General features: G+C 38.1%; 1 protein-coding gene across 1 annotated transcript in view; it reads right to left on the reverse strand.

Annotated features, from left to right (window-relative positions):
- Positions 1-7,500, reverse strand: part of LOC125030025 (protein Wnt-11b-like) — a 154,047-nt gene that overhangs the window by 145,567 nt on the left and 980 nt on the right. The gene's annotated exons all lie outside the window — the stretch shown is intronic.

Below are 7,500 nucleotides of genomic sequence, written 5' to 3' on the forward strand. Positions count from 1 at the left end.
TTAGCCTTGTGAGATTTCGTACGGATTTTTTTTTTTTTTTTTTTTTTTGGAGGGGGGGGGGGATTTGATTTACTTTTAAGATTTGTTTCTTTTATCTTTTATTCCTGCCTTATTTTTCTAATTTCTTTCTTCCCTTTACTGGTTGAATTTAATATCAGGCTTCGAAAAGACTTAAGAACAGAACCCTTTCAGCTGCAGATAATTAGTCTTGCTCATCGACGGTGAAATCTACTAAGTGTGCTTCGGGTATGCCTGCCGACCGACCATCCCTCATAAAGGAAATACTTCGACCTTTCTCCCTCATGGAATGCGATCCTCATCTCGCCTAGAAAGAAAACACGCACAAGTTCCTGAAATAACATGACTCCATCAGCTGATTATCATCTCGGCGTTCCTTTCTTTTCGGTCTCAGTTAGCCAGGTCCGTCCTTCCCCGACTTGCATAGACTCCTCGGCTGTGGTTTGCTTGTGTCTTCCCGTTAAGAGCAATGTAAACTTTACGTAATTTACGTAAACTTCTAAGCCTAGCAAAACCGGTAGATTTGTAAGCTCTTTACGTAATACCTAATATCGTTTTGCAACGATATGAAAAAAATATATTTGTGGTAGTTTATTCACACATTTTTTTTTTTTTTTTTTTTTTTTTTCGTGACGGGAGAGTATAATTTGAATTATGTAAACCAACACTTTGGTTCGACTTGCCTCCATGGCTGTTCCCCCCCCCCCCCCCCCACACAGATTGAATCGGCCCTCTGGGTTGTTGCTTTCAACTCCATGCGTGCTCATACACATCTATGCTGCACTCAAAGCTATATATGTGTGTGTGTGTGTGTGTGTGTGTGCGCGCGCGCAAAAGATAAATTCAGAGTAAACTTACACACATTCTCAACCACCCAAGAAGGACACTAAAACGTTAGCTTACTTTCTTCTACACGTCGTATCGCTCAAGTTATCAGTGATTATTTGTTATCATCGTCGTTCTGAAATATTAACATTACCAGGTTTATTGTTAAACTCAGGGTTCACGTTTTATCACCTTCTATAAACAATTTTATGGTCCTGAAAATGTCCGCCACTATCTGATGTTCGGAATGAACTGTGAGATTAAACAGTCATCGGCAAATTCTTGCTGAATGCAACGAAAATTTTGGGGATCTTTCTATTTATTTAAAGTTACATACATGCACGAACACAATGTCTACATGTATATAATATGCATAAATACATACATGTACAGTGTGTGTGTGCGTGCGCGCGCGTGTACACATACATACATGTCATATATTCATATATGATATATATTTGTATATAACACTACAACCCTAAAACATTCCAATTTAAGCGGGCAAAACCTGGAAAAATGTTAAGCCCAACAAATGAGTCTCATGGTCATCATACAGAATAAATAAATAAAAAATAAAAAGTAAATAAAACGAAGATGCGCTTTTCGCCTCCTGCCCGTGTTGCGTGCACTCCATCACTGAAAGAGTACGTTTTCAAGTGAAATTAAAAATTTAAGAGATATTAAAATTTTGGCAGTTTTTTTTCTTAGATTGCTAAATTTACTAATAACATTAGTGTGTAAAGCTGTAACAACAATTTCATGCTCGAAAAATTCATCACTAACATTTCATGTATATAATACAATACCATTTCAACATTCAAAGTGTCGGTCAAACACTGACACCTGTGCAATGTGCTAGTTTCGCTCTTGAACACACATACACATACTGCAGAAACGTTTGAGTATTTGTAAAAGATTGGGTGGGTGTTTTAAACAATCATACTTTTACTATACGATAACTATACCAATTGCACTGAGGAAATAATTCACAGCATTATTGGAAAAGACGTCAAACATCTGATCTTAAAAATCTGACCCTAACCCCTAAAAGAACACAACCTCTCCCTCCGTACTCTGCTTATAAAGTACAAATGTTATAAAAATCATACAATCCAGGAACTCCACGATCCATACCACGAGAAAATGCCACAACGACGTGATTGTAACGGATGACGTATACGAGAGAAATCAAATGAGCCAAGAATTGTAATAGACAATTAGGTGGCAACAAAAGGTAGAATGAAAAAAGTAGTTGAAATTCCGATCTGTCCCTTCATGGTTAGGTACTGCATAGTACCAGGAAACATTCATAGTCAAATATTACGAAAATAACGAAAGGAACGATACAAACTAGCGGTTCCATCTCCCCTCAACAACAACGGACAGGATCCTTAACCTGGCCCGTATGGATTTAACGCTCAAGGTATAAAAAAGAATATCAAAGTTGGTCCGAGGTTCAAATATTTGCTTCTATACTGCATGAACATACATGAAGAATTTGCAGACCAGACGTAAAGTGGAGGTACGGTCGTCTCCTGCCAGAACATCTGTAATGAAGATTTTGCAGACCAGGCGGATGTTCGGGGGTCCTTCATCATTATAAATGTGTATCACAATAGCTAGTTTTTTGCACAAATTTCCGCTTCGATATTTCGTTTTTACTCTATAATTTCCCTGGTTTCCATCGTGCCCCGGTTTATCTGTAACTTTGCTTCCTTTACGACGGAACTGTTTGTTAGGATTATTCGAAACACGACGGGAACTATCAGACAAACCCATGCTCAAGCGAAAATCGGTGTTAGGCGTCATTTCCAAATTTATCTGGTTCACATATATGTGGTAGACGTTTGATTGTGGCACTGCCTTTTCTAAAAGGTATATTTTTTCTCAAAGGAGAAACGTGCCTTAAAATTCAAAAATCGGACTGTGATGACAACAAAAATTTCATATTATTATCAGCGAATACCCACAAGTCACTGTGCACCACAAATATTGCAACGGTCACATCTGTATGTTGTCAGGATCTGTTGACATCAATTCAAGTTCGCAAACATTAACGTTATTTCCTGGATATGTGATCTATGCAGTGATATGAATAAAGTTCCGATAAAAACTATCTTATGGCAAAAGTCAGGAAATATTCTGCTTACTAGCAAGCTAGGAGGAAACCAACAAATATTCTTGATAATTAACAACCGACAACCCGCCGATAATAAGTATTGTTTGTTAATCACATTCTAGCCTTGGTGACGCAGTGCAACCAAAGATATTTTTCCGCTCGAGAAGATGAAGTGAATGACGCGCAAATTAAATGTTCTTTTAATCATCTTTGTTTTCATATAAAGTGTAATATATACTGGAAAATATGCTGATACCACGCAATCAGCCTACGATGTTGGTGATAACTACCTAATGACAGCCTGACAAAGTTTATGATACATAAATCTATAGAGACACGACCACCAACGTCGCATCTTGAACATGGCAGCCACCCTAATCCCTTGCTCGTTATTGCCGTGGGGGGTTTAGGAGGCGGAGACTGAAGCCCAGAGTAGGGGATCACCCTTACCTTGGGCCTTCTCCCTCGCTTCAACTAATTAAGCATGTTTCGTTTTTGTTCTCCTCCTTTCATTTTCCTTCTCTTCATCCCCTTCGGTCCACTTATCCTGATCGTTAACTCATTTTACCCTTGTGTGCTGTGTGGGGTAGCGGTAGCGATCTCGTCTAGCATTCTTGCTGACCTGCGTTCAAATCCCTCGCCGCCAATGGATGGTAACCCCGGTCATTCCTTGCACAGAGAGGGTAATTTAGAAGCAAAATAAAGACAGCATGGCCCACCAAGAATATCCATTGTAACAAATAGAATAAAACTATATTATTACTGATTTAGTTTTAAATTCAATTATCAATTAGTTATTACTTTTCGCCAGAATACTTTACCATACTGCTATATAACCTTTGATGTCTAGCACATTTATTTGTTTTAGCTATTAGCCATTAACCACTAAACAAGGCGTAGCAAAGTTATCTTTGTATCAGTTTTTAAATAAATGTCCACTCATGATCCACAATCTCCGAACGCTTGAGAGCAAGTATGCCTTTTTACAAGAGAATGGTTGCTTAATGCGATTATCACAGAACGACCTCGCAAGAAATCTTGTTTCGTGTACTTTAATGCATATGAAACAAGTTAAATCAGACTGTACTGGTGACATGACAGTATATTCCCTACACTGTAAAAATATGCTATTCAGTGAAAACTGTCTAATTGTTGGCTTATAATGGGAGAAGGGAGAAGAATGAAAGGTAGTGACTGAGTGTTTGTGAGTATTTGTTATGTGTGTATATTCTCGTCTGTCTTTCAGCCTACGTATGTTTTTTCCTTTTTTTTCTGTACATTTGGGTTTGTCTGATTTCCTGCGCTTAAGGATGTACTCTTCATGCTCCTGCTGCTACTGCTACTACTACTGCTGCTTTTGCTGCTGCTGCTACTGCCGCTGCTGCTGTTACTACTGCTGCCACTACTTCTGCTGCTATTACTGCTGCTTTTGCTGCTAATACTACTACTACAGGTACTACTGCTGCTACTACTGCTGTTACTACTGCTGCTGATACTTCTGCTGCTGTTGCTGAGGCAACTACACTGCTACTACTACACAACTAACACTGCTGCTGCTGCTGCTACTACACTACTACTAATACTGCTGCTGCTGCTGCTGCTGCTGCTGCTACTCCCGCTGCTGCTACTGCTGCTGATGCACCTGCTGCTACTAATGCTATTAATAGTATTGCTTCTGCTTACTAATATTCTACTTGACTACTACTACTACTGCTGTTGTCAATATTACTGCTTCTGTTTCTCCTACTACTACTGTTACTATTACAACTGCTACTACTGTTACTACTACAACTGCTGCTGCTGCTAGTATTACTACTACTAATAATAGTAATAATAATAACTATGATAATGATATTATTACTACTACTACTAATAAAATATTAATTGAGTAGGGGCAACATGTTCACTAATTTTACGCAACATTTTTGAGTGTTAAATGCATGTTGCTGTATTGTCTGCAAATATCCCAATGCCGACGGGCATGACGTGTACGTATGTGCTATGCCCACTGTGAGTACTTGTTTGATTTTTTTTTTACACATAGATGGCTACACTTTGTACAAAGTCCCCAATGAGCCAGTTACGAGTACTGCCTGTCTCGGCCGTTTGCCCTTTTCTTTAATTTACGAAAATATTTTACGTTATCTTATTTTGCGGTTACTATTGTTTATAACATTATAATAGTTATAATGTTTATGATAAAAATAACACTATCGATATTCATAGCACTAATCAAAAATATTTTTTTTCCTGCCAATTCAAATCATGTAAGGTCACAAGGCCTACTAATTGACTCCTTTATGGCTAAGCACTAGCACAGCCATCTATGTGCAGAGACATTTCACAAAAATATAGAAACTGAGCACAGCCTTTTCCCCTTTTATTATTAATTTTCCCCGGCGGCATTGGGTTATATATATTACACTTCATATATGATTTTCCAAAAACGTCGTTAAAGAATCGTTCGCGCATTGTTTGTAATGTTTGTTTTATTTAAATTACATAAACTTTTTGAAAGCACTTAACTCCCTAAACACACTTTAAACGTTGCATCCAAGTTGTCTATGTATAAACAATGGTCAGGCACTTTTATGATCATGATTATGTTGATTACTATTACTAATATCCTGGCGACCATTTTCATAATCATTATCAAGGTAGTGTTAACAATTTTCAACATTGATATTGTATCGACAATAATAATAACCCGGACGATATATTATGATGATGATATTGATAGTAACTGTAATGGTGATGGTGCTAACGATAATAATAATGATAATGATACTAACATAATGATGATAATGACTATTACGTAACAATACATACAAAACAACAGTTATAACAAGTGTTTAATAAATGCGATTCTGAACATTTATTATTCTGCATTGTTCCGAAACTAAGATTAAAAGTAGGCTGGTGGAGCGAGAGAGATCGTGATCGGCGGCGGCAAGTAAAAGGAGAAGCAAGCCATGCTGGAAACTTAAAGAAAAATACATTTCTGGTGTGCAAAATATAATACAGTTTATCTTTTGTTGTCTAACTTAACTGTACTAAAATACAAGACGGCAAAGAAAATTTCTGCAAAGTCATTGTGATAATCGCATGCCCTACTAGAATGGCATGAAAGTTCCTCTACTAGGTCTCGAAGAATTGGAGGCTGTGGATCGTGAGTGTACAGTTTAATTACAATTCCACATATATTTTCATTCAAATTGTTAAAATAAATCATCGTTTAGGGTTCTCGGGTCTTCTATAAAGGTCCTTATAGACGATACGGCCGACGGATCTGGTTCCAATCGACCTCCGATATTAATGTCACCCACGCACCTCCATCTACGTCAGATCTGCCATGACTGTAGTGTGTGGACATGGCCCCTTCAGTCAGTGACGAGGATCTGGAACCCCTGAGCAGTCACATGGGCTTAAACAGTAGCATAAATGGAAAAATAAAAATGAGAAAGAAGAAACTGGGTTAAATAAATGACTGATGAAGAGAAATGAGCTTCCTCAATGAACTGGAAGTCGAGCCTGGAGACTGGTTTAATTGCTTAAGCATGGGCGAAAATGCCTAAATAGAATTACTGTCACGAGCAAAGAAAACTGTTAGATGTCGCAATGTCAAGACAAACTTGTACGCGAGGGGGGAGGGTAGGGGGAAGAACGATAGGATGAAGGAAAAAGAGAGAGACTGGGAGATGATATGGAGAAAGAGAAAGACGAAGTAAAAGGTGTGAAGGGGTGAGAGCGAGAGCAACTGATTGTTTTCCACAGGATCTCCAGTGGCCATTGCCACATTTTCCTTTAAATTCCCTAAAAATACATCATAAAGCTCATTTCCTTTGGTTTATTATATATTCTCTGCTCTTTACCTGTCACAGACAAGGATAATGCTAATCCTTAAAAAAAAAAAGTATGTTGATAGGACAAAGTACATCGTGCAATAACGCTGGCAGATTGTAAGAACCCAAACTTGGTAAGATTTACTTAAAAGGCTGATTCACAGTGCTCCATCAAGTTTCCGTTTCATCACGGCACTTCACCGTTCCGTCAACTGCGCCATGTATTCACACCTTTCATCAAATCACCGTCTTATCATCAGTGATTTACAACTTTCAAAAGGAAATGAATGCTTTGATTCCGAGACATATCACAGAATATGAGAAAAATTATCAGTTATTCATAACATTTAAAAGAATGCTTTTATTCAAAGAGTTATATCACAGAATGTGAGAAATTCTGACAGTGATTCATAACATTTATATTATCAAACAGGAAAAGTGTAATACATTTTGAGCTTCTTACCTGTTTGTTTAGTTCTTCTATTCTATTCCAAAGTTTGTTCCGCTGACGGGGTGTCGTTCACACTATCGGCAGCGTCCCGGCCACGGTTCGGTACGGCACCGTCACGTCACGTCAAAATATTCTTCGAAAGAATCCAGTAACGTTGACGAACAGTTTGGTGTGAACAGGTCCGTTTGATTACATGGAAGAAATTCTAACGGAGCGATGACGTGATGTGATGAGATGGTGACGCG

This window comes from Penaeus chinensis, chromosome 10 (assembly GCF_019202785.1).
Source record: "Penaeus chinensis breed Huanghai No. 1 chromosome 10, ASM1920278v2, whole genome shotgun sequence".
NCBI lineage: Eukaryota > Metazoa > Arthropoda > Malacostraca > Decapoda > Penaeidae > Penaeus > Penaeus chinensis.